Source organism: Herpailurus yagouaroundi, unplaced genomic scaffold (genome assembly GCF_014898765.1).
Source record: "Herpailurus yagouaroundi ecotype Mexico unplaced genomic scaffold, PumYag 253, whole genome shotgun sequence".
NCBI classification, from domain to species: domain Eukaryota; kingdom Metazoa; phylum Chordata; class Mammalia; order Carnivora; family Felidae; genus Herpailurus; species Herpailurus yagouaroundi.
The window spans coordinates 6,908,963-6,936,962 of NW_024412470.1; the positions used below are offsets into that span (position 1 = coordinate 6,908,963).

At 41.9% G+C, this 28,000-nt stretch overlaps 1 long non-coding RNA gene across 3 annotated transcripts; it reads right to left on the bottom strand.

Moving 5' to 3' along the window:
* On the bottom strand, positions 1-27,970 carry LOC121020932 (uncharacterized). Of its 3 annotated transcripts, XR_005786371.1 has the most exons (4): positions 27,211-27,970; positions 10,237-10,485; positions 2,137-2,398; positions 1-103 (listed from the first exon to the last, which is right to left on the bottom strand). It is a non-coding gene; the product is annotated as an uncharacterized LOC121020932 (long non-coding RNA). The 3 variants fall into 3 exon arrangements; XR_005786370.1 differs by lacking the exon at positions 1-103 and having other exon boundaries at positions 1,834-2,398; positions 27,211-27,959; XR_005786369.1 differs by lacking the exons at positions 1-103; positions 2,137-2,398 and having other exon boundaries at positions 9,832-10,485; positions 27,211-27,943.
* Between the last annotated feature and the right edge of the window lie 30 nt (positions 27,971-28,000).

Consider the following 28,000-nt stretch of genomic DNA (forward strand, 5'->3'; position numbering starts at 1 on the left):
TGAGCTGATGGGCTCCCACAGTCCAAAAGAAAGCTTAAGTCAATAGCATTCGTTTCAAACTTCGTAAAGTACCTCAACTCCGGAATTACTTCGAGAAAATTTGCTCGAGAAAATTAAGCATATTAGAAAGCACAAATGGTCTTTTTTCGCTTTTGAAATATTCATGTCACCATCCAAAACCAAACTCCCACAGACGCTCCCACAGGAGACTAACATGGAGGAAGTAGGCTACCTGGGTAGGTAGAGGCAGGCCTTTGGGAGAGGTTGGCTGGAAGGAGCCTGCCTTACCACGTGGCTGTGGGGTGGGTGGGTTTTAGCTGATTCAGGAGTCGGCCTCGTGGCCCCAAAGGCTTTTCTCCACTAAGGAGATCTCACAGTCTTCAAAGACTTTTGCAGAGTTCTTTATAGCCCAAGATGAAGCCCAATGGGACTTGGAAAACCTGACGGACCCAGGGCTAAGGGGATATTAGGTAACTAGGGAAAGAAGAGGGCGAAAGAATGTTACATCCTCTATGAATTTTCCCCAAATCCCCACCTTCCTTACTTCATTGTTTGTTTCAGTTACTTTTGGGCAGCGGAGGGCAGACAGAGACGGGAACAGAGGATCTGAAGTAGGCTCTGCACTGACAGCACAGAGCCCCATGCGGGGCTCGAACCCACAAACTGTGAGCTCGTGACCTGAAACAAAGGCAGACGCTCAACCGACTGAGCCACCCAGGCGCTGCCCCCGCCCACTTTCCTTATTTCTATAGCCTTTTTTCCCATGATATTTCCTTACAAAAATTTCGACACATAGAGTTTAAATGTTTTTTTTTTTTAATTTTTTTTTTTAACTTTTATTTATTTTTGAGACAGAGAGAGACAGAGCATGAACGGGGGAGGGTCAGAGAGAGGGAGACACAGAATCCGAAACAGGCTCCAGGCTCTGAGCTGTCAGCACAGAGCCCGACGCGGGGCTCGAACTCACGGACCGCGAGATCATGACCTGAGCCAAAGTCGGCCACTCAACCGACTGAGCCACCCAGGCGCCCCAAGAGTTTAAATGTTTTAAACACTGACAGAACCACCATCTAGACTCCACCACGAACATTGTACCACACTTGCTCTATCACACTAGCCATGTGCCCATCCCTCTAGCCAGCACATTTTTATTGTTGCACTTGGGTTGCCTTTACCTTGTTAGTTTGAAGACACTTACTGCAAAATGATTTGTACATTTGTACATTGTTTTGTTTTTTTTTTTTTTCTTTTAATTGCTATATCCCTAGCACCTAAAACAGTTTCTGGCACCTGTAGGACCTTAATAAATATTTGTTGAATAAAGGAAGAAACACCACGTCTCATTTCTACATTCCCAAGGCCCACTGGGCAGAATGACAGGCAGGTAAGAAGCACTCGATACATGTTGAATGTATTGAATCAACAAATGAAGAATGCGGAAGAGGTAAAAGTACCAAGGAGTAAACTTCTCTCCCACCATTTTGGAATGAAAGGTGGTGTTCCCTCGATGGTATTTACACGGTTCCCAGTCTTATTTCCAAATGTTTTCTTTTCCTGGCATTCCAAGCAACTGTCTGCATGTAGCCTTGTATGTGCATCTATTAACTAGTCCAACCAACTCATTAACTGAGCTAATTCATTACACTTATCTGCACCTTGTCTAAAGGTTTTATTGGGGGGAGGGGCCTGGGTGGCTCAGTCGGTTAAGCATCCAACTCTTGATTTCAGCTCAGGCCATGATCTCACAGTTCATGAGTTCAAGCCCCTATTAGGGTATTGCACTGACAGCGTGGAGCCTGCTTGGGATTCTCTCTCCCCCTCTCTGCTGCTCCCCTGCTCATGGGGGAAAAAAAAAAGAGAGAGAGATTTTATTTTTTTATGTGATTTCTACCTTCAACGTGGGACTCGAACACACAACCCTAAGAGCAAAAGCCACATGCTATACCAAACTGGCCAGGCGCCCCTCCTGTACCTTGTTTCATAATTTGACTTCCGTGCATAAGTTAATATACATGAAAGTGCTCTGAAAAGAAAAACAAAAGCTGTCTATATAAAGGTAAGGCCTAATTAGCAAGGACATCCAGCTGCACTCTGCTCTCCCATTTTCACTCTCTTCTTTCCCTAGGGCTGCCTTACCTCCACGTAAGGAAGTCACCCAAGTCCATTTACATTAAGAGTATTCTCAGCACCGGTGACCTCGACAAGGACTTTGTATCTCTGCTCTCTATACAGCAAGGCAGGCTGTCCGTGCCATTCCCTATGCTGTGTCATCCTCCCTCAGGAGCCTGGTCACCAAATCCCACAGCTAGGGATGTTCAAATCATGTTTGAGTCTACTGTAGCAATTCCACTGCAGATTCTGAGCTAAGTGATTTCCAACCTTCCTCCTTCCCCTCGCACTAAAGGGAAAAAAAAAAAAAAAAAATCAAACATGTTCAATAAAATCCGGAGTTAGAACAGATTCAAGGAAATCCATGTTTCTCAGTATCTGTGATAATTTTACTTTCTGTACAGATTTCAGTCTGATCAAGTTCTGGCCTAGTTAACATACGGGGACAAAGTCAGCATGAGTGTGCAATTGCAGCTGTGGCCAAGGAACAAAAGGAGACACGGCCGTTCCCAGTCCTCTGTCTGCCTGCCTGCTCTCTAAGTAGCTGTAGTTCGGAACTAGACAAGGAACGCTACATTTTGTCTCCATCTGGAAAGTTCTACCTCTAGGTGCTTCACAAACCATGGAAACTATCACATTTCCAAGCCAGGAAAAAAAAAAAAATGTCAACAGACTTTAGCTTGTCTCTGAAACATTTTGGTGGCCCGTGTGGCCTTTTATCATCAGCAGTTGCTTGGACAGATCATAAGCACTGTTCTGAAATGCTGGCCAGATGATATTAAAGCTCCTTACGTCTAGCTCTATGATGTTAATCACATTCTCAGATACTGTTGGCAGTGTGTTATACAGCATAGTCCCAAACCCCAGCATCCGCAGCATCAGGGAAGGCAAAAGCGTGGGCCCCATCCCAGAAGTGAAGAATCCAGGGGTGCCTGGGTGGCTCAGTTGGTTAAGCGTCTGATTCTCGGTTTTGGCTCAGGTCATGATCTCACAACTGGGGAGTTCAAGACCCACATCAGGTTCTGTGCTGACAGTGTGGAGCCTGCTTGGGACTCTCTGACTCCCTCTCTCTCCTCCCCTCTCCACTCTCAAAAATAAATAAATAAACATTAAAAAAAAAAAAGAATCCAAAACTCTGTGGGTGGAGCCCATTAATCTGTGTTTGATAAGCCCTCCAGGTGTCTCCAGAACCCACCCACCAAAGTTTGAGAATTACTGATCTGGGGAAAGAAGGCAATGGGCTCCAGTTGGAAAAGCAAGGTTTACATCCTTGCTTTGCTACTACTTTGTAAGCTATGGCAAGTTACTTAACTTCTATGGACTTCAGGTTCTTCAACTGTTAAATGATACGTGGTTTGTAGGATGGTTGTGAAAATAAAGACTATATACCGGCATGTAGTAGTTGTTAAATAAATACCATTTCCTTCCCCTTCAATCACAGCTCTTATTACAGAAGTCCCACCACTTAGGGATTAGGAGTTCCAGAAATAAGAATTCCTAATCCCCCAGGTCCCTTTAAGGTAAAAATTAAGATATCTAGAACAGGCAAATGGACAGAGACAGAAAGGAGATTGGTGGTTGCCTACAGCTGGGGAGGTTAGAAAGCAAACAGGGAGTGGCTGCTGAAGGAGTACAGGATTCCTTCTTCTTTCTTTCTTCATTTTAAATAGGCTCCCGGCCCAAATGAGGCTTGAACTCAAGACCCTGAGATCGAGTCAAATGCTCTTACCAACAGAGCCACCCAGGCATCTCCAGGATTTCTTTTTAGATAAATGTTCTAAAATTGACTGTCTTGATGGCTGCACAGCTTTGAAAATCGTAAGAACCACTGAACTGGTTCTTACCTTCGTGAATTGTATGCGGATTATATCTCAATAAAGCCGTTTCAAAAACCAGGTTTCTTTCTTTAAATTTTTTTTTTCAACGTTTATTTATTTTTGGGACAGAGAGAGACAGAGCATGAACGGGGGAGGGGCAGAGAGAGAGGGAGACACAGAATCGGAAACAGGCTCCAGGCTCTGAGCCATCAGCCCAGAGCCTGACGCGGGGCTCGAACTCCCGGACCGCGAGATCGTGACCTGGCTGAAGTCGGACGCTTAACCGACTGCGCCACCCAGGCGCCCCTCAAAAACCAGGTTTCAACAAGCAGGCTAGGAGAAGAAAGAGATTTTTAGGAATTGGGGACAGAAATGGGCAAAGGCACAGAGAGACTGTGAATTAAGAAGAAGGTGTCAGAAGACTTTGTAACCTATAAAATGTTACATAAATGTAAATGTTGTTAATGTTGTTTAACTCAACATATTGACTTTTGTGCATACAGCTTTACCCCACAAAGACAGTTGTCACACCAGGGCTTTTATATTTCAGCTGGCCCAACTACAGAAATCCCATATGTCCTAAGAAGCCTTCCCAGACTTTGAAAAGATTAACATATAGATTTTCACTCTATAGAGATTTTCTGATTTTCTCTCCTGTCCCCAACCAGGATATATTTTCCAGCATGATTGTATGAAAGTAAGACTGGGGTATAACCAGAAGTTAGTCGTCTCTCCCAGAACTTACTGGCTCCCAATATGAGCAAGCTCCTGGCAACCTCATTTTGTTCACTCTCCGTGTTCTAAGCCTTTTTTTAAAAGTTTATTTATTTTGAGGGGGGAGGGGCAGAGAGAGAGAGAGAGAGAGAGAGAGAGAGAGACAGAGAGAGAGAGAATCCCAAGCAGGCTCCACACTGTCAGTGCAGAGCCTGACTCAGGGCTCCAACTCAGGAACCAGGAGATCATGACCCAAGCCAAAATCAAGAGTTGGATGCATAACCGACTGAGCCGCCCAGGTGCCCCCTAAAACATTTAGCTTCATTTTGTTCACAGGGCTTTTCCCAGACCTGCGTCTGACCCTTCGCTTCTTTTCCTGTCTCCAGACTAAATTCTTGCTCTCCCACTTTTTTGCAATGACTTCCCTCACTTCCCCCAGTCAGCTCTGGGCCATCTTCTCTGCAAACAACCTACTCGTCCCCCCTCCTTCACTCCGGGGCTAATGCTCTTTCCATCACACCGTAAGCGATGCACTGTAGTTGGTGATGTACAGGGGTGGGACTAGGGGTTGAGAGAGGAGACCCCTAGGGTGCAAGATGTAAGGGGGCTCCGACTGTCAGACGGAGCGAGTGCACGTGTAGGGTGAGCCTTGAAAAGGAGCCCCTCCTTATGCGTTGACCCTGAGCGCCTTCCTTGCTTCATCCTGGTCCCAGCCCAGGTGACTGTCGAGAAGAGAAGCAGAGGATTGGTATAGCTGATGGCAACTGCCTCAGAGGAGTACCTACATTTAGTCTGGTGGCCAAGGATGGCAAGTTTGACTGTCCTTGAGATCCTGGGCCGAAGTGCCAACCGGAGGCCAAATGAGATTAGCAGGTCCAGCCGATTAGTCTTAGCTCAGGGTTCAAGTGGTATTTTCCTATAAAGTTATTTTGGTATGTCAAAGTGAACTTTCCCTGGGTCATTAGGAGAGGAAATTAGTTCAGTTCTGCTTTGTAATGAAATTACAGCTGTTCCTGGTGGGAAGAAGGCTTCGGGCTTAAAGGGAGGAAGGGCTAGTGTTTCAGAAATATTTTTAGCCACAGACTAAAAAAAACTAACAACAGCAATGGATTCCCCAGGAAGACACGTGCCCACACATGCACACAAGGAGAATTTTGAGTATAATTTACTCAGGCCCTACATAACCCCCGTTATCAGTCTGGTGGCCAGGAGATGAAGTCGGGGCAAGGGCAGCCTCAGAGGAGAGCATCTCAGAAGTGTTAGCTCTTCTTAGGGAATATGGGCCACCTCTGTGAGTACGGAGGGTACAGGGGTCCAGTGGCTACACAGGCCACTGTGTAGATCCTCAGGCTCTAACATTCCCAACCCTCCTGCCTTGGCTGACCAACGCAAACAATGACGGAACTCTGAGACTCTAACAATTAGTATTTCTGCCTGTTGCTGAAACGTGTCTGCCCTGCTTCTGCAAGAGATCAGGGCCTCTTTGGAAGCCACCAGAGGCCTCCGACTCTCACACAGAACCCCTGACTGCTTGCTAACAGCAGAGTATCACTAAGATGTAGTAGCAACAAGCCAACTCCACTGTCTGTGCAGGCACTGGTCCCCCGTCTTTCTGAAAGGCCTGAAACATCGCACCTGCCACAGCCTTCGCCTCTCCAGGGACATTGTCCCAGGTCACCACCAGGGGAATCTTTACCTCACTTTAACCTCACTATGAAAAGAACGGAGCCACCACCTGGTGCCACGTCCCACTTCCCAGCGTCCTCCTCATCTGCTGGGCAGTAGATGAGCCAGTCCCCAATACCCCATCTGACCCCCAATTTCGTGGACCACTTTTGATGCCATTTGTGCTCATCTGGGCCCTCGACGAAGCACATGCCACTAGGAGTAAATGTACAATCATTAGGGGAAATGGCTGCAGGAGGAAATAGGAAGGGGCTGGAAAAGCCCGAGAGAGAGGTCATTTGGACTGCAGCACGAGCCTGAGCCTGAGTATGGGAGAGGTACAGAGACAAAGAACGTTGGGCAGAAGCATCCTAGACTACCATGCAGACGAAGAAAGGCTCAGCCAAGCTGTTGTGAGTCCTTAAGTCAAAGTTGTTAGCAATCAGAAGAACCTCATAACTTCTAGGAACAGACCTGCCTTTGTTTTCCGATGACACGCAGCCACCGGCTGGGACTAGCCTGGGGGGAAGCGTGGCCGGGGAGCAAATGCAACAACATATTTCAGGGCACATTAGCCGGTGTCGATTATGTTCTTTGTAGGTAGAGATCTTCGAGGACTTCTCCCGACCATCACATACCGAGAGCGAAGTATGGAAATACCCAACTCGAATTGTTGAATTATCTATTGGGGAATGAATTCAAAGATCCAGCCAGTTCTCAAGACTCCCCTGTCTTTTGCCTTTCCCCGGACTCCCAGGTCTCTGAGGTCCCCTCCACCCATGTGTAGTATCCTACTTAGCCAAAAATGTGTGAGGAGCTCCTCCCAGCCCTTGTGGGTGTCTCTCACTTCCAGGATCCCCCAGTTAGATTGCCGACTGCTTCGCCGCGTGTTCTGAACCAGAACCTTTCATCTTCAAGCAAGAATCTCCCCTATCTGTGCCTCACTAAGTCCGCCACTCACTGCTGGCCGAGGGCGTGGGGCTTTGCCCCCTGCACCAAATGGGCTCTGACACCTCTTGCAAAACCGAAAACTTCCCAGTGAAATAAAACACAGTGAAATAAGATTCTGGGCTCTGACATTTTCACCAGTGAATTCTACCAAACATTCAAGGGAGAGTTAATACCAAGATTACACAGACTCTTCCAGACAGGAGAAAAAGATGGAACACTGCACAACTCATTATTTTATGAGAGCAGCACAGCTTTACTACTAACATCTGGCAACGTATTACCAAAAAAATGGAAAATTAGGGGCCCCTGGGGGGCTCAGTCAGTTAAGCATCCGACTCTTGATTTTGCTCAGGTCATGATTTCATGGTCGTGAAACAGAGCACAGCATCAGGCTCTGTGCTGTTAGCACAGAGCCTGCTTGGGACTCTCTCTCTCCCTCTCTCTCTCTCTCTGCACCCCCCCCCATTTAAATAAATAAACTTTAATAGAAAAAAATTGGAAAATTAAGGGCCAGTGTCTCTGATGAGCACATGTATAAATCCTGAACACAATTTAACAAACCCAAACCTAGTATTATATCACAGACCGTCTTATTTATTTAAAAAAGAAAAATGAACTAAAATTAAAGTAATATTTGAAAAATCTATACTTTAAATAATGTAGATCTGGCTCAAAAACAATGATTGTATCTTTAGATATGGATAAATCTCGCGATGAAAAGAACTGTTTCTTGAACACTCCAAAGCAGTTTCCCAAAACATAGGCCTTGGAACTTTGGTTTGGGGAGGGGAAAAAAAAGATACTGGGAGTGAACAAGTTTGGAAAAACCTGTGCACTGCTCTGCTCCCCTTTCACTTCCTGGAGAGAGTCACGGTGTCCCTGAGTGCTTTCAACACCCTGAAAAATGCTGCAATTAAGAAACATGTTTGTTTGTTTAAACCTGTGTTTTACCAAAGTTACCAAACCACAGAATCCTTTTTTCTCATTTGCCTATTAGCAAGGGGCAGAACCGATGTTCTGTGGAATTCACCCTAAGAAATGCTTCTCTAGGGGCACCTGGGTGGCCCAGTTGTTTAAGGGTCCAACTCTTGGTTTCAGCTCAGGTCATGATCTCATGGTTCCTGGGCTTGAGCCCCGTGTTGGGCTCTGCACTGACAGCGAGGAGCCTGCTTGGGATTTTTCTCTCCCTCTCTTGGCCCCTCCCCGGCTGGTTCTCTCTCTCTTTCAACAAATAAAAAAGTAAACATAAAAAAAAAAAAAAAAAAAAAAGCTTCTCTATAGTGACTGAGTGTCAAAACAACAGATCATCTTACAAGGAATTAAACAGTATCCTGCTACCTTGGAGGAGGTCCTAAGAGACCTATTTACATGGAGAATAATATTTATTGACTTTAGCTTTATATTAGACAGATGTCTCATGTATAATATTCAGCTAGTAATAATTTATTATAATTGTTCTCTGGCTTAAAAAGTTGTAGATATTTAGTATAAAAAACAATGAGGGAATTTTTTTTTTAATGTAACGTTTATTTTATTTAGTTTTTATGTTTAAAAATTCTGTAATTTTTTTTATTCATTTTTGAGAGACAGAGAGTGAGCGGGGGGAGGGGCAGACCGAGAGGGAGACACAGCATCCGAAGCAGGCTCCAGGCTCTGAGCCGTCAGCACAGAGCCGGACGCGGGGTATGAACCCACGGACCACGAGATCATGACCTGAGCTGAAGTCAGACACTCAACCAACTGAGCTACCCAGGCACCCCTATTTTACTTTTGAGAGACAGAGAGAGAGCACGAGCGGGAGAAGGGCAGAGAGAGGGAGACACAGAATGTGAAGCAGGCTCCTGGCTCTGAGCTGTCAGCACAGAGCCTGACGCAGGGCTCGAATCCAAGAACCGTGAGATCATGACCTGAGCTGAAGTTGGACGTTGAACCGACTGAGCCACTCAGGTGCCCCTCAGGAATTTTTTATGCAGAATGTGAACATCCTCTCTAATCCTCTCCCCAAGAGCTAATCATAATTATGATTATTATTTCAGTTTTGTTATTTTTATTTTGTTATTATTTTATTTTATTTTGTTATTATTTCAGTTTTGAATATTCATATCTGCAAAGTTTTCTACAATAACTGCTCACTAGCAGAAAAGCCGGTCAGTTTTTGTGAGCTACTGAAAAACATACCTATTAATATTGCAAAAACACTTAAGCATTCAAATAAATGTGAGAGCTTTGAAAAATACGTGGGAAAGGAGAACATTTTTCTTTCATGTTTACTTATTTTAGAGAGAGAGAGAGAGAGCAAGGGAGGGGCAGAGAGACAGGGACAGAGGATCTGAAGCAGGCTCTGCACCGACAGCAGAGAGCCCGACATAGGGCTCAAACTCACAAATCGTGAGATCATGATCGGAGCCAAAGTTGGACGCCTAACCGACCGACTGCACCACCCAGGCGTCCCTGGCAGAGAGGAGCATATTGAAAGTTAAACACAAAAGGGAAGATTAAAGAAGTAAACTCTCAAGAAAAGAAGGCAGAAGATTGAAATCTGATAACTTCCCAAGAAATAGGACACAACAAGATGTGAAACAAAGGGAACATTTATATGTTTATTTTAGGGTACTCCAAATATTTATCTTTTGAATATAATATTTGACAATATCATAAAAAGCAGCTTCCACTATGGCTACTATAAACCAAGACGTACTTCCATAGGAAACAATTCACAGGCCCCAAAGAGAAAATGAGTAAAAGACATGGGTAGTTGATAGGTATTAGCTGAAAGGGTGGTATCTCTCATCCATAACCACCCAGGACTTGCAATCCAGATAACTGTCACCCTGTGACCCGAAGCACCACTACCTGTCACCAGAGAAGACTATAATGAGGCATTCATTTTCCCCTCTCCGTTGGGGTTTTTAGGGATTAAGTGGGGTTTGAAATGACAAGAAAAGGAGTTTTGTAAATAAAACCGTATGAATGAGCATACCAGATCAGACTCATGGATCATTTAATGCAGGACAGGACATCTGGCAACAGCATCCATGGCTATTTTGTGGAAGGATCTCCTCTTCCTCTGCGTTCCCAATTAAAAGTTTCAGGTGCAGTGCTGATAATTATATTTCCTCTTAACAGCTCAGTGTGAAGCATCATAATGTTTTCATCTTGTTCTCAATCCTTCTGTGAGATCACTTTCACCTCCTCCCGCGGACCTTTCTCTGGCTTTGCTGTATTTTTCCTGTGGAATGGACACAGAACTACGTATAGTATTCCAGATGTGAAATCTCACTTTGTTTCATTTACAATGCCATTCTTAATGACCCCCGATTTCTGCTCTCTGGGGCTGAAGAAGGAATCTGAACCAGAATGTTTGAAGAACAAGATGATTGTCTCTCTATTCTTCCTTTCCTAGACTTAGGTGATAGTCAATCCTTCTTTTAAGTTTGATGGAGAGAAAACTAGACCAGTAAGTCAGGAGACCTAGCTCATGGTCTGGAATTATCAATAAGGAACTCGGTGACTCTATAATTCATTTGAATTGTATGAACTTCAATTTATTCATCTATTAAATGAAGGGATTGACTTCAAGATGTTCTGAGTTCTCTTGCAGCTTTGCATTCATATAACTGAGACATTGTAGCCTGTGTGGCACTTTCCCTCCATTCTTATTCCTCGCGAGGACTTTTAGTAGTGTATTCCTACTTGGCATTTCACTTACTGGAATTAGTTAGTGTCAACCATAAACATGAATGTTTCACCTTAAATGTAAATGCACTTCAAATGTAACATGCACTTCAAACCTTCAATGTGTAAGGAACCACCCCCACTGTGCATTTTAAAGCTTCTGCTCTTTATGTCCTAGCTGTAAATTGGAACTGAATCTATTCATTCATTTATACGTTCTTTTGTTAAATATTGAGTTCCGGGGCACCTGGGTGGCTTGGCTGGTTAGGCGTCTGACTCTTGACTTCAGCTCTGGTCATAATCCCAGTGTCATGGGATCAGAGTCCCATATGGGGCTCTGCCACCGGGCATGGAGTCCACTTGAGATTCTCTCTGTCTCTCTCACTCTTAAATTAAAAAAAAAAAAAAATCTATATCTATCTATCTATCTATTTATCTATCTATACTTCCTATTATTTGCCAGTAAGACAGATGTCATTCCTACTCTTACTGCACTTACAATCAAGAAAGAAAAGAAAAACAGGTCCTCGAATAGGCCATGACAAAAAATGTGAAGCTAGGGAAAGCATTAAGGAATATATAGCAGATACGTCTAACCAAGTTCCAGAGCGACTTCAAATTTTTATTTATTTATTTATTTTTAATTTTTTTAACGTTTATTTACTATTGAGAAACAGAGAGAGACAGAGCATGAGCAGGGGAAGGGCAGAGAGAAGGGAAGACACAGAATCCAAAGCAGGATCTAGGCTCCGAGCTGTCAGCACAGAGCCCGATGTGGGGCTTGAACTCCGGAACTGTGAGATCATGACCTGAGCCAAAGTCAGACGCTTAACCGACGGAGCCACCCAGGGGCCCCAGCAACTTCAAGTTTTTAAAATAACCTTTGGCAGGGCCCCTGGGTGGCTCCGTCAGTTAAGCATCTGACTCCCGATTTCGGCTCAGGTCATGATCTTATGGTTCATGAAATAGAGCCCTGCTGTGGGCTCCTCGCTGACGGCACAGAGTCTGCTTGGGAGTCTCTCTCTCTCCCTCTCTTTGTGCCCCTCCCCCACTACATGCCTGAGGGCACTCTCTCTCTCTCTCAAAATAAACAAACTTAAAAAAAAAAAACAAAACCCTTTGGCTCCACTATTTGAAACTGAAAATTTAAATAAGTTACACTTGTAGTTCTATTTAAGATAACGTAATTTAAGTAATAACATTTATAAATTTTCTTTTCCCTAAAAAAGTAGCTACATTCCAGTATCCCTATATCAAGAATACCTTCTAACCCAGGAGAAGAGTTTCCAAATGGCTTTATATTTCCTAGTAGCTGGAAACCGCTTCCTTCCTTTTATATGGTAGGTAGTAAACAACAAAGCATTTTTCTCCAAGTGCAAAAGTGGCCTGACATAGGTAAAATGCATCAAATCCAATATAATTTATCTGTTGGTCACAGAAATGTTTCAGCGGTATTCTACATGGAATGTCCCACAAACCAATGTAATGTATTTGCTACAAAGGAACATAATTGGCCAGTACAGACAATGGTCTTTTGTCTATTTAAGAGGGCAAGGCTTCACTGTTGCTGTTATTGTCGAATACTTTTAAATCTTAAATGTAATGGCTTTGACTTTTTAATATCTCCGTTACATAAGTAATATAGAATTATAGACAAATTAGAAACTCTTGAGTGTGTAAAAAGAAAATAATTACCCTTAAAGTTTTAGTCAGAGATAACTACTATTAACAATTGAGCGTATAACCTCTTGATGTTCCCCCCTTTCCATTCTTTTATTTAACATACTTCAACTGCACAGATTTGAAGCGATCATCACCCTTATTTTATCACACATTCTCATCACTGACCCTCTTTATTTATTATGTATTTAATAAGCCAATAAACATCTACCACCCTTGCAAGACCTAGAATACTGATGACAAATCACAACTTATTGTCAATGTTCCAAATGGTTTCCTATGCATAATACATATATATTACTCTTTTTTTTTTTTTTAGGTACCTTTTTGGGGCACCTGGATGGCTCAGTTGGTTAAGAATCTGACTCTTGATTTCAGCACAGGCCATGATCTCACAGTTCATAAAATCAAGCTCTGCATCAGGCGCTGTGCTGACAGCGTGGAGCCTGCTTGGGATTCTCTCTTTCCCCCTCTCTCTCTTTCTCTGTCTACCCTTTTTTGCTCCCTCTCCCTCAGAATAAATAAACATTTATAAATAAATAAATAAATAAATAAATAAATAAATAAAGGTCCTTTCTAGTCAAGATTTTATTAGCCAAGTCTCCATAGTTAAGAGATTGCACTAAAAAGCAACGTTTGCTCTAACACATATTTACCAAAGAGCCAATATAGTCACATAATATACTGTGAACTTGCAGTGAAATCAATATGCATTTATATAATTTTAAACACTGAACAGTATTCCATTGCATTCATTTGTTATAATGTATTTAATTAGTCCTCTTTTTTAGCATTTAGATATTCTGCTTTTTTCAATTTTTTAAATTGGGTCCCTGCGTGGCTCAGTTGGTTAAGCATCTGACTTTGGCTTAGGTCATGATCTCATGGTTCTTGAGTTCGAGTCCTGTACCAGGTAAGCTCAAGCCCTGCTTCTCTCTCTCTCTCTCTCTCTCTCTCTCTCTGCTCCTTGTAAGATTCTCTGTCTCTCTCCCTTCCTCGCTCTCAAAAATAAAATAAAATTTTAAAATTTAAGGCTATGAAAACATCCTTAAAAATGCTTAATCGCCCATCCTCTGATTATTTCCTATTGTTGGATCAAAGGATATGTACATCTTCAAGCCCTTTGATACATTATGATAAATTACTTTTAAAGTATTTTTTAATGGTTATTAATGTTTGAAAGAGAGAGAGAGAGGGAGAAGGGGAGAGGCAGAGAGAGAGGGAGACAGAAGTTCCTGATGCCAGAAACCCCAGGCAGCTGGAAGTTGCTGGAGTGAATACAACAGGTTAGACCGAGGGTGGACAGAGCACTGACAGAGTCTGTTACGCTTTACAAAGAAATTGCATATAGATCATTTAATTTGGGATATTTTGGCATACTTTTAGGTCGTATGTGCAAGAGTAACCGTATACCTCATGATGAATGGAGGTGTGCTTGGCTGGTTTAGTTGGTAGAGCATGTGACTCTTGATATTGGGATTTTGAATTCGAGCCCCATGCTGGATGTAGACACTATTTAAAAATAAAATCTTTAGTGGCCCTGGGTGGCTCAGTTGGTTAAGCATCCAACTCTCGATTTCAGCTCAGGTCCTGATCTCACAGTTTGTGAGTTCGAGCCCCACATCAGGCTCTGTGCTGGCGGCATGGAATGGGCTTGGGATTCTTTCTCTCTCTCCCTCTCTCTCTGCCCCTTCCCTGCTCATGCTGTCTCTCTCTCTCAAAATAAATAAGTAAACACAAAAGTAAAGTAAAATAAAATAAAATAAAATAAAATAAAATAAAATAAAATAAAATCTTAAAACAAAACACTTAACCGACTGAGCTACCCAGGCGCCCCTTAAAATCTTAAAACAAAACAAAATAAAACATGATGAATGAAAAGTCACAGAAACAAAATTTAGTATGGCCAGAGGTGAAAAATTCTCTCAGATAAAAACACAAATTATATGATAAAGACTGTGGAAATCAATTAGAAAAACAATAACTGTTAAATCCCCTCCAATTTTTATGTATCTGTGACCTTTAGGCCAACTTGAAATGTGCAATATATAAGCCTACAGGTAGATGAAGACAAAGAAAATATTTTTAAACTCTTACATGATTGTATATTTGCATATTTAAGGACTTTTCTAACCTGAATTAGTAATATTCTAACATCATTCCAGTCCTTCCATTTACCCATTATTTTAGGTTTCAAAAATGGTAACAACTTTGTAAAATAAAATTTATATCTATATATCTATATTTATATAAAATAGGTAACATAAACACAAGGTAAACAAAACTAAGCAATTTGAGGGGCGCCTGGGAGGCTCAGTCGGTTAACCAACCAACGTTGGCTCAGGTCATGATCTCATGACTGGTGAGTTCGAGCCTCACATAGGGCTTTCTACTGTTGGCACAGAGCCTACTTCAGATCCTGTGTCTCTTTCTCTGCCCTTTCCCCACTTGTGTGCTCTTAATAAATAAACATTTTAAAAAATTAAGCAATTTGAAAGAGTATACAATAAAAAAGTACATCTTTACCATGTGTATTCCCAGTGTTACTACCCAAAAGTAGTCACTCTTACTGGTTTCTCATGTATCCTTTTTTTTTTCTTAAGGGGAGAACAGAGAATTTTTTTTTAATGTTTATTTACTTTTGAGACAGAGAGACAGAGCATGAACGAGGGAGGGTCAGAGAGAGAGGGAGACACAGAATCCGAAACAGGCTCCAGGCTCTGAGCTGTCAGCACAGAGCCCGACGCGGGGCTCGAACTCACGAACCGTGAGATCATGACCTGAGCCGAAGTTGGCTGCTTAACCGTCTGAGCCACCCAGGCGCCCCTCATGTATCCTTAAGACAGTCTATGAAAAAAACAAATACACACACATATATGTACACAAATACATCCATGAGTGTGTTTGTGCATGTATGTGTAGATTCTCCCTCCAATTAAAAAAAAAAGTAGCATATGCTATAAACCCTTCTGCATTTTGTTTTTATCACTCTATCTTAGAGAACATTCCTTATCAGTACAAAGGTATTTGCCTTGTTAAAAAAATTTTTTTTTAATTAAAGGCTAAATAGATAACCTGAGATATGTTATAACAAGAAAAAGATGAGGAAGATACCCATTCATTCATTCCTTTACTTACTCATTCAACATGTATTGAATGTTCACCATTTTTGAGGCACATATCAGGAGCATAAAGATGAATGAGAAACCATTTCTACCTTCTAGGAGTCACAGACTGTTACAAAAACACACTCACATAGGGGTGCCTGAGTGGCTCAGTCTGTTAAGCATCTGACTCTTGGTTTCGGCTCAGGTCATGATCTCGAGGTTTCCTTAGTTCAAGTCCCGTGTCCAGCTCTGCACTGGCAGTGTGAAGCCTGCTTGGAAGTCTCTGTCTCCTTTCTCCCCGCCCCTCCCCAACTCGCGCTGTCTCTGCCCTCTCAAAATAAATAAATGAACTTAAAAATAAAGAGAAATACACGCACACAAACAATTAAGCAACCATAATATGATGAGATGTGATATTATGGTATACCGTGGCAACACAAAGGATTAATAATCAACTCTACTTGTGCCAGGAACAAATGCTAAGCACCTCATAGCCATTGTCTCAATGAGGCTCACTGGAACCCTATTAAATGCCTGCGGGGTATCCTTATTAGTCAGGGTTTCATTAGCTAGGTCCCCACAGTTAAGAGATTGCAAGAAGAAACAACAGTTTCCCTATCATATATTTACCAATGAACCAATTATCTAAAAAATGAGTCATTGAACATCCCTCCTGATTTAACATACCCTTCTACTCCATTCATCTCTTTGCAAATTCAGTCCAAAGCATTTGCAAAGTGAAATTGTAAATCTCTTGTAAAAGAGGTAGGACTTTCATAAAGTCATGAAAAATGATAGTGGAGAACTGCTCCAATTATAAGGAAAGCCACTGACAAAAATAAGGATGTTGTGAAAGTAGACTAGTTAATCATTGGAAAAGAAAAAACCAACAGGGGTAGTGGTATAAACAGACATTTCACAAGAAAATTATTTGAAGGGGAAAGGATCTAAAAGTAAAGTATCTTTCTCTTTTATGTAAGCCTCGTGGTAATCAAAAATCTATAGCAGATACACAAGAGGTAATGGCAAAGGAGTCTAAGCATACCACTACAGAATATCATCAAATCTCACAGAGAACAAGAGAAGAAGGAAAGAATAAAGGAATTAAGAAATAGCCAGAAAACAATGAAGAAAATGGCAATAGTAAGTTCATAGTTATCAATAATTACTCTAAATGTAAATGGACTACATTCTCCAAGGAAAAGACATAAAGTGTCCAAATGGATTTAAAAAAAGAAAGAAAGAAAAAAAGACCCAACTATCTATAAGAGACTCATGAGCTTTAAGAACACATGCAGACAGAAAGAATGGGAAAAGATATTCCATGCAAATGGAAACCAAAAGAAAGTAGGAATAACTATACTTAAGTCACACAAAATGGACATTAAGGCAAAGATTGTAATAAGAAATGAAAAAAGGTCATTCATATATTGTACCTAAAAGAGAGTACAACATCTGTAAATATTTATGCACCCAGTATAGAAGCACCTAAATATATACAGCAAATATTAACAGACCTCAAGGGAGAAATAGCAATATAGTAATGGTAGGAGACTTCAATAACCTACTTTCAACAATGCGTAAATAATAGGAATAGGAACAGAAAATCCATAAGGAAACATTGCACTTAAACTACATGTTATAACAGATAGACTTAGCCATTTACAGAAAACAATAATCCAACAGGAGCAGAATGCACATTCTTCTTAAGTGCACATGGAATATTCTCTGGGAGAGATCATGTTAGGCCACAAAACAAGTATTAATACATTTAAGAAGACTAATTATGTCTAGCATCTTCTTTGATCAAAGGGTATGAAACTAGAAATCAATCACAAAAAGAAACCTGCAAAATTCACAAATATGTGGGGATTAAACAACATGCTACCGAACAACCAAAGGTCAAAGAAAAAAAAAAAGAAATTTAAAAATACCTTGAGACACATGAAAATGGGAACACAATATACCAAACCTTATGGGATGCAGCAAAAGCAGTGCTAGGAGATAAGTTCATAGTGATAACACCTACATTAAGAAAAAAAGCCTCTGAGAGGCATAGAGATTGGAATAGTCCGGTGAACTTTGCAATGTTGGTCCTCATGGGGAAAACTTTGACATCTAAGAATTAGTACAACTAAAAGCTTAAAAAAGTTCTGTGATCTTCACTTACACTAGGCTCTTTCAAATAAATATTTACTTTTGTATCTAATTTTGATCCTATTTTGATTTTGCCATATTGTTTTTCTCAAAGGGAGTCCCCAGAATTGTGTAAGCTTTGGGTCACAAAGCTTAGATATACCTCTGGTAGAAACCTTAGAATTATTTAAGTATTCTCATTTACTTCATCTTATGTGTTCTAAGAATTACTATTCCATCCTACAAAAGGTTCTTGGTTTATCTCCTTCTCAATTTCTGCTGCTACTACTTAGTTCAGGGCTCCCTTACTTGAAAACTGCATCATGATGATGGCCTGATACTTGGTTCCTCTGTGATCTCTCAAAAATATATCTATCCTATGTAAAACCGCCAGACTAATTTTTTTTTTCCTTCACAGAAACACTTACTTTGCAGAATTCCCATCCAAGCTCAAGATATTTTGGTGACTTTCCACTATTACTGATCTTCTAAATTGAGATGCTTAAATGCCCAGGCAGGAGTAGTAATCTATCAGAGGGTACCTGAGGCCACAAGGGAAATGTGACATATCTTCCTAGAGTATCATATTTGATGGCAAGTAATTTAAAAGATTACTCCCCACCTTCCCCACTGTCTTCTACTTATATCATACTGATATAGAGTTGAATGCAAAAAGAATTTTTTGGGGGGCACTGGATGGCTCAATTGGTCAGGCGTCTGACTCCTGATATCTGCTCAGGAACTCCCGGTTCATGAGTTCGAGCCCCACATTGAGCTCCTCACTGACCATGTGGATCCTGCTTGGGATTCTCTCTTGCTCTCTCTCAAAATAAAATAAACAAACTAAAAAAAAAAATTATGTATTTTCTTTTGAGAGAGAGTGGGCAAGGGAAGGAGGAGCAGAGAGAAAATCCCAAGCTAACAGCACGGAGCCTGACACAGGGCTCAAACTCACGAATTGTGAGATCATGACTTGAGCTAAAATCAAGAGTCAGAAGCTTAACTGAGTGAGCCACCCAGGCACCCAAAAATAAAAAAAAAAATTGATGCAGAGAATTCAATTCATTATTCTTGGTTCATGACCATCATTGGTGTGTTCAAGGGCCTCAAGCATTCATTCATTTAGTCTTTCATTTAAAATAGCAAATATCCATGAAATCACCACGAACATGAAAACCAAGACATGAATTTACATTTGCATACACCTCTTTGATCCTCCATTGCATCACCTATTATTATCGGTAACTTCATAAAAAGTCTACCACATGCTGTAATTCTTAAGGACTTACTCTTTCCACTCAATATTATATTGCTAGGATTAACCCATGTTTTGGCACATATAACTCTAATACATTCATTTGGAGTGTTGTATAAATATACCCTAATTGATTTATCTATTCCTCTACATGTAGATAGGCATTTGAATTATTTTCAGATCTTGGTATTAAAGAGGGTGCTCACATGAACTTTTTTTTTTTTTTTTTTAATTTTAAAGCAAGTTGGAAAGAGGGGCAGAGGGAGAGAATCTTAAGCAGGCTAGAGAGAGACAGAATCTTTTTTTAAAAAAATATTTATTTATTTTTGATAGAAAGAGAGCTCGAGTAGGGGAGGGGCAGGCTGAGAGAGGGGGATCGAGGATCAGAAGTGGGTTCTGTGTTGACAGCAGCAAGCCCGACGTGGGGCTCAAACTCATGAACTGTGAGATCATGACCTGAGTCGAAGTCAGATGCTTAACGAACTAAGCCACCCAGGCGCCCTGAGAGAGAGAATCTTAAGCAGGCTCCATGCTCAGTGAGAGCCCAACATGAAGCTTGAGCCCATGACCCCAGAATCATGCCCTGAGCCAAAATCGAGAGCCAGACACTCAACTGACTGAGCCATCCAGGCTCCCTTCACATGAACACTCTTGTACATTTGTCCTGGTAGCTTTTGAAAAGTTTCTTTTGGATATACGCATAAAAGCAAAATGGTTGGTCAAAGGGTATGCACATATTTACCTTTACAGAGTAAGGACAAACTTTCCAAGGGGGCTGTACCAATGTATACTCTCACAAGGAATGATTAAGAGATTTTGCTGATCCTCATCATCTAGGTATGGTCCAACTTAAAAATTACTTAAAAATTATAGTAACATATACGTAACACTAAGTTTACCATTTTAGCCAGGTATAGACGTACAGTTCAGTGGTAAGAAGTCCATTCACATTGTTGTGCAACAATCACACACGACCATCCATCTCCAGAACTTTCTCATCTTCCCAAATGGAAACTCCATACTTGTTGAAACAATAACCCTCCATTCTTCCCTCTCCCCATAGCAACCACCATTCCACGGTCTTTACGGATTTGGCTACTCTAGATACCTCATAAGTGGAATCATGCAGTATTTGTCCTTTTGTGACTGGCATGTTTTTTTGTTTTTTTTTTTTTATTTTTTTAACGTTTATTTATTTTTGAAGACAGAGACAGAGCATGAACAGGGGAGGGGCAGAGAGAGAGAGGGAGACACAGAATCGGAAGCAGGCTCCAGGCTCTGAGCCATCAGCCCAGAGCCCGACGCGGGGCTCGAACTCACGAACCGTGAGATCATGACCTGAGCTGAAGTCGGACGCTTAACTGACTGAGCCACCCAGGTGCCCCTGTCTATGTTTAATGTTTTAAGTAAACACCATACTTTCTCCCACTGTGGTTGTACCATTTTACATTCCTCCCAGCAATGCGTGTTCTAATTTCTCCATTTCTCCACATCTTCACCAACAGGTTCTTTACTTTTTAAAATGTTTACCTATTTTGAGAGACAGAGTGAGCAGGGAAGGGGCAGAGAGAGGAGACAGAATCCTATCAGCACAGAGCCCAATGCAGGGCTTGAACCCACAAACTGTGAGATCATGACCTGAGTGGAAATCAAGTCAGATGCTTAACCAACTGAGCCACCCAGGCGCTCCAGGTTTTTTTTTTTTTTTTCCAACGTTTATTTATTTTTGGGACAGAGAGAGACAGAGCATGAACGGGGGAGGGGCAGAGAGAGAGGGAGACACAGAATCGGAAACAGGCTCCAGGCTCTGAGCCATCAGTCCAGAGCCCAACGCGGGGCTCGAACTCACGGACCGCGAGATCGTGACCTGGCTGAAGTCGGACGCTTAACTGACTGCGCCACCCAGGCGCCCCAGCGCTCCAGGTTTTTTAAGAATTGCCATTCTACTGGATGTGAAGTAGTATCTTATAGATTTGATTTGCATTTTCCTAATGATTAGTGATGTTGAGCATCCCTTTATGTGCTTATTGGCCATGTGTATATTTTCCTTGGAGAAACATCTGTTTAAGTCCTTTGCTCATTTTTGAGTTGAGTTTTGTTGTTTTTGAGTTGTAGGAGTTCTTCATCTATTCTGGATTTTAATCACTTTTATCAATATATGATTTGCAAACATTTTCTCAATCTCATAAATTGCCCTTTTCAGTTTATTGTATCCTTTGGTGCACAAGTTTTAGATTTTGAAGTCCAATTTATTACTTTTTTCTGCTGTTGCCCATGCTTTTGGTGTCATATCCAAGAAATCATTGTCAAATCCAGCATCATTTTTTCCCCTATGATTTCTTCTAAGAGTTTTATAGTTTTAGCTCTTATGTTCAAGTCTCTGACCCATTGAGTTTTTTGTATATGGTGTAAGATAAGCATCTAACTTCATTCTTTTGCATGTGGATATCCAGTTTCCTAAACACCATTTATTGCAAAGACCGTCCTTTAGCCATTGAATGGTCTTGGTACCCATGTTGAAAAACATTTAACCGTATAAGCAAGGGTTTATTTGGGGGCACTCTATTCTATTTCACTGGTTGATAGGTCTTTTTTTTTTTTTTTTTCTTTTTAACATTTATTTATTTTTGAGACAGAGAGAGTGTGATCAGGGGAGGAGCAGAGAAAGGGAGACACAGAATCCGAAGCAGGCTCCAGGCTCTGAGCTCTCAGCACAGAGCCCGATGTGGGGCTCGGACCCACGAACCGTGAGATCATGACCTGAGATGAAGTCGGATGCTTAACTGACTGAGCCACCCAGGCACCCCTATAGGTCTATTTTTATGCCAGTATCACACTTTTTTGATTACTGAGGCTTGAGAGTAAGTTTTGAAATCAGGAAGTAGGAGACTTCCAACTTTATTCTTTTTTAAGATTGCTTTGGCTACTCCGCGTCCTTAGAGTTTCCATAGGAATTTCAGGATGGATTTTTCTATTTCTGCAAAAAAAATGCTGAAATTTTGACAGGGATTGCACTGAATATGTGGACTGTTTAGGGTAGTATTGACATCTTAACAATTGAGAGTTTTTCAACCCATGAACACAAAATGTCTTTGTGTCTTACCATTTCTTTCACCAGTATTTTGTAATTTTCAGTGTACAAATCTTTGGCCTCCCTGGTTAAATTATTCCTAGGTATTTTATTTTTGATGTTATTGCAAGTGGAATTGTCTTCTCAATTTCCTTTTTGGATTATTATTATGGAAAATAACTGATTTTTGTGTGTGGATTTTGTATTCTGCCACTCTGCCGAAATTTGCCTACTAGTTCTAACAGTTGGTTTTTTTCTGTGGAATCTTTGGGGTTTTCTACATATGAGATCTTGTCATTTGTAAACAAAGACTAATTTTAATTTTCCCTTTCCCATTTGATGGCCCAACTTTTCAGGCTTTATCTCCAGATCTGAGGTTCTCATTCCCTCCCTTCTGCTCCTTTCTTTTAGATATTTTTGTTAAGTTTATTTATTTATTGTGTGTGTGAGAGAGAGAGAACATGCAGGGGAGGGGCAGAGAGAGAGGGAGAGAGAATCCCAAGCAGGCTCTGCATTGTCAGCACAGCCTTGAACTCACGAACTTGATTGAACTCATGAACCAGACCAGATCATGACCAGAGCCAAGACCAAGAGTCAGTTGCTTAACCAACTGAGCCACTCAGGTGCCCCTGTAGTAAAAAATTTTTGAGCATTAAATGGCTACAGCACCAAGCTTAAGACTTCTTATCAGTCTCTCAAATATACAACATAAATCTTAACATTTATTGGTTTATAAACTCACTTAAGAATTGGATTTAAAAAAAAACTAGGGCTCTTTGATTCAGGGGGAAAAATGTGCATACCAAGTTCTTTGCACAGGATCAGATCCACGGATCTGCTGAATTTCAACTTTGTACCTCTTACAGATATAATCCAGTTACTTTACCTAGTCAATTCCATTTCTATTGAATATATATTCTCTTTACACATATTGGTTGTTTCTACTACATACAGGCTATGCTGTCCTCTTTCCCACTCTCAATTCAATGCTTTCAATCACTGATTCTCCCACGTCCTGATTTCACTTTTTCTTCAAAGTCAAGCTAAAATTCCCCATTCTTCCAAGATATTTATCCAACCTATAGTCCTCTCTCCCGAAAAGTATCATTCACTCACTCATTCATTATATATTGAGAAGCTTCTCTGTGCCGGGCCATGTTCCAAAAGTGGGAGATGTAACAAGACAGTTTCTGCCTTCAATCCAGAGTGCTGGGTTGCCCAGAAGGCAAATTAAACACACACTTGGGACACACACTCACAGTGAAAATCATTTGAAAAGATAAGTATTCCAAAAGACAGTAAACTCACATTTCACTTTAGCATTAGTTTTATTTTAAATTGTATTTTGGGAAGGGGCCTCATAATCTTTTCAGTGCTTAACGTTTCTGAAGGTCTTTATCTAGTCCTCCTAGCCTAGTGGAGAAAAAAAACAAAAACCTTCCCCTAAAAATCCATTTTTCTCCTGTTTTTTCCAATGTGAATATATTCAGGTACCCAAGGGGGGAAAAATTGGGAACTGCCCTCAGCTCCTTCCTCTTCTAAATTCTCTATATCCAATCATCTTTGTAGTGGAGGATCACTATTGGCTACATAAAAGAATGGCTTAGTGGGGGGACATAGGTGGGTGTGTAACTAGAGACCATTTAGAAGTCTGTACTGCAAAGGAAGACAATGGTAACCTGAGCTAAAGTGCAGTAGAAGGAATTGAAAGATGTAGAAAAGAGAGAGAGAAATGAAGCGGGGAGAATTTATCACATTTGGTGATTAGATGTATAGGATAAAGAAGAGGGAATAACTGGGGGTAGTTCCTGTTTTCTGGCTTGAAAACCAAGTGGTGCTACTCTGTAAGAGAAGAAAGGAAGAAGGGAATATTGGAGTTAGTGTAGAAGAACTGGGTATGTCCAGTTTGGGATCTCCAAATGGAAATGCCCACTTGGCAGTCGGATATCAGGTCTGAAAATCAGGACAGAAACTCAGGCTGTAGATACTGCTTTATGGATCATCAGAAGACAGATGGTAACCAAAGTTTGTTTGTTTGTTTGTTTGTTTTTTAAATGTTTATTTTTGAGAGAGAAGGACAGAGAGAGGAAGACAGAGGATCCAAAGTGGTCTGTGCGCTGACGGTAGTGAGCCTGATTAGGTGCTCAAACTCACGAACCAGGAGATCATGACCTGAGCCAAAGTTGGACACTTAACCGACTGAGCCACGCAGGTGCCCCATAACCGAAGCTTTTGAAGAGAACAAGAATCCAGGGAAAATGGATAGAAAAAATAAAATTAGTTCAAGGATTATGTGCTAGGTGATTTAATAGAACCAGTAACAATAACAATCAACACTTCACGTGCCCTTTCTCTGAGCCTGGTACTCTTCTAAACACTTTACCCACAAAATCTTTAAAAAAAAAAAAACAACAAAAAAAACCACCTTTGGATTTAGGCCTCACTACCATTATGCTATTGCATATTCTAGGAAACCATGGCACAATGCAGTGAAATGATTTGCTTAAAACTGCACATCTACTGGGGTGGCGAAGCCAAGATCTGAAGACAGGCGGTCTGACTCCAGAGTGGTGGTCTCAGTCCTACGTAAACCTCAAAGTAGTTCTGGAAGGTAGGCATTTTTATCTCTACGAATTTAAACTCAAGTGAGGCTCAGAGAAGCTAAATCACTGATAGTAATAGGGCTCACACCTAGTGGGGTAGCATTCAAACCTAAGGCCCATATCCGTTCATGTCTGTTATAAAGCAGGGGTTTAATTTCTCTCGTCTTTTATGATGCCTGGCCCGGTCCTAAACATTCGTTTAGAACCAGTGTTGTTACTAACACTTCTAATAATCACATTGCAGGTTTAGCTCCCATTTACCTTCCACAAGTTACTGGAGGATGTACCATAACGTAAGATAGTATAAACTAAGGGAGAAGATATGGGTACATGAATCCTATCCAAGAGAACAATAAAAGGAAGTCCCAGGACAAAAGCCTTGTCATAGGCATGGGGACTGAAGCAGTACAGTAAACTCTGAAATGGTGGTCCTCATGGGGAAAACTTTTGAAATCTAAAAATCTGTACAACTGAAAGATTAAAAAACTTGGGATATAGGATAAAGGAATCTGGTAGAACGTAGGAAATGTGTTATTTTAACTTGCCTCTAGCACTGTTCTTAAACAAGGGTAATAGGGTCATGATATTGTTGCCCCAGGAAATGTTATCCTAGCAGCCCATGGTTCTGTAGTAAATTTTTACATAGGAGTAATAGACATTCCTCTTATTGTATTGTTGATTGTTACTGTATTGAGGCTTTTTTCACTTTAAAAAAATATGTATTTGTTGGGGTGCCTGGGTGGCGCAGTCGGTTAAGCGTCCGACTTCAGCCAGGTCACGATCTCGCGGTCCGTGAGTTCGAGCCCCGCGTCGGGCTCTGGACTGATGGCTCAGAGCCTGGAGCCTGTTTCCGATTCTGTGTCTCCCTCTCTCTCTGCCCCTCCCCCGTTCATGCTCTGTCTCTCTCTGTCCCAAAAATAAATAAACGTTGAAAAAAAAATTTAAAAAAAAAATGTATTTGTTTAGAGAGAGTGAGAGAGGCAGGGAGTGAATCCCGAGCAGGTTCCATACCGTCAGCGCACAGCCCAATGCAGGGCTTGAACCTACAAACTGAGACTATGACCTGAGCTGAAAGCAAGACACTTAACAGACTGAGCCATTCAGCCACCCCACATTTTAACTCTGAATGGGATACATCTTACAATCGACGGCACGTCATGGTTTCCCTAGTTGTTTATTTTTTCTTAGCCGCTTATGTTTCATCTTACATGTTGGATTTGAGAAACTGTGTCAGGGACAGCTTTAAATGCTTTATAATATACTTTCTCATTTAATCCTCTGAACAGTTTTATGCAGCTTGTATTACTATCACCATTTTGCAGATAAGGGAACTCAGACTCAAGGACAAGATGTTCAAGGACAGCTGTCAATGAAGTGGCAAAGCTAGAACAGAAAACCAGGTCTGATTTCAAAGGTCATGTTCTTGACAGATGGTAGTTACATTTGTGGTGAGCAGAGCATAACAGCTGTGGAACCACTACCTTGCACACCTGAAACTAATGGAACGTTGTGTGTCAACTGTACTTCCATTAAAAAAAAAAAAAAAAAAAAGAAGTCATGGGGTGCCCGGGGGGGCTCAATGGGTTAAGTGTCTGACTTTGGCTCCTGTCATGACCTCCGGGTTTGTGAGTTCCAGCCCCGCGTCTCGGGCTCTGTGCAGGCAGCACTGAGCCTGGAGCTTGCTTCGGATTCTGTGTCTCCCTCCCTGTCTGCCCCTCCCCAGCTTGCACTCTCCTCTCTCTCAAAAATAAACACTAAAAAAAAAAAACCAAAGAAACAAAAAAACACCCCACCATTAAAAAAAAAAAAGTCATGCATTTCTTGTGCTTCAATATTTACACAAGTGATACAGAGTTGAATAGAAACCTACCCTACCCAAACTTTTAGTCCTATGGTGGTCTAGCTCCAATGGGAAGTCTTCTCAACTCCTCCAAGAAGAAACGAATTTGCCTTCATGTATGCTCGCATATTTTACAAATACCTCGATTATATCTTATTATAATGTATAACTTCCAAGAACTTGGAAGTCAGCAATACTATCTTAATCACCCTCTCTGACCCTACAGGGCCTACCTCTGTACCTACTACCACATAGAAATTCATAGTTCAAAGGAGACAGGTTCTCTGCTGCGAACTCCAAAGAGACGAGAAACGCACATAAAACTAAAAAAGGCCAAAAGTAGCATTACAGAACTCTCAGCACATCGGAGTTTAAGTGAAAAGACCCAGTGGTAGAAAGTACAAGCCAAGGGGAGCCAGTTGAGCCAGCTTCCAGATTTTCATAAACACACACTCCACACAGACATAATCCGTCTGAAAAAGCTGAAAACCTCCGCACAGGCTGAAACCAAGCTTCTGAGGCATTTTCTTTCACTGCTACGGCATTTAAAACGAGTTACCAGCATCTAGAGATTGAACGTTCACATACATCAAGACTTCTGTATTTTCCTGGAAAGAGCGAAGATAATCAACACCGGGCGCTCCTTCTCCCAGGGAAACTGGCCGGATGTTGAGCACCCATCATTCCTTTCAGAGAAAATGATCGCTCCCTCGTTCATGCTTAGCGCCTCCCATCGCTCCCATCCTCCACATTCCTTGTGCCCAGCCTGCATAAGATGATTTATACGCCACCACCGTCGGCATTTGGGTTTATGACCCCTTCTCTGGACTCGCCACTCACTGCTCCACTACACCACGTACTCTCCACCGCCTGCGTCTTTGCCTAGAAAGGCCTCTGCTTCCCCGCAAAGCACTCCTACCCCTCGAAGCACTGCTCCGATTCCTTTCGCGGCTGTCTCTGACCACCCCCTCAACTGGGTCACAGCAGCCTTCGGGCCACACCTCTCTTAAAACCCTAATCGCACCGTCTGTACAAGTTTCTCTCCTTCGCTAGGACGGGCGTTCCTTGAAGCCAGCAGCCACGACTAACTGATTTCCGCGTCCCCAGCTCCAACTCCGTGGCCTGGCACCTAACGCAGGCGTTCAATAAGCCACCTGACCGGCCGTAGAGGTGTGACTGGGGCAGAGGTGCGGACGAGCGGGCACAGCGGATCCCGGCAGGGAGGAGGACCTCCCAACAGCCCGGCGAGCCAGGGCCGCGGGGCCAAGTCTCGCCGCCGCAATTCTGGCGCGGCCGCTCAAGGCCCAGCTCTCGCGAGATTGGGCCTGAGCGCCAGCCCTCGGGGTGGCGTGGTTCGCGCTGTGTTCGCGCGGCCACG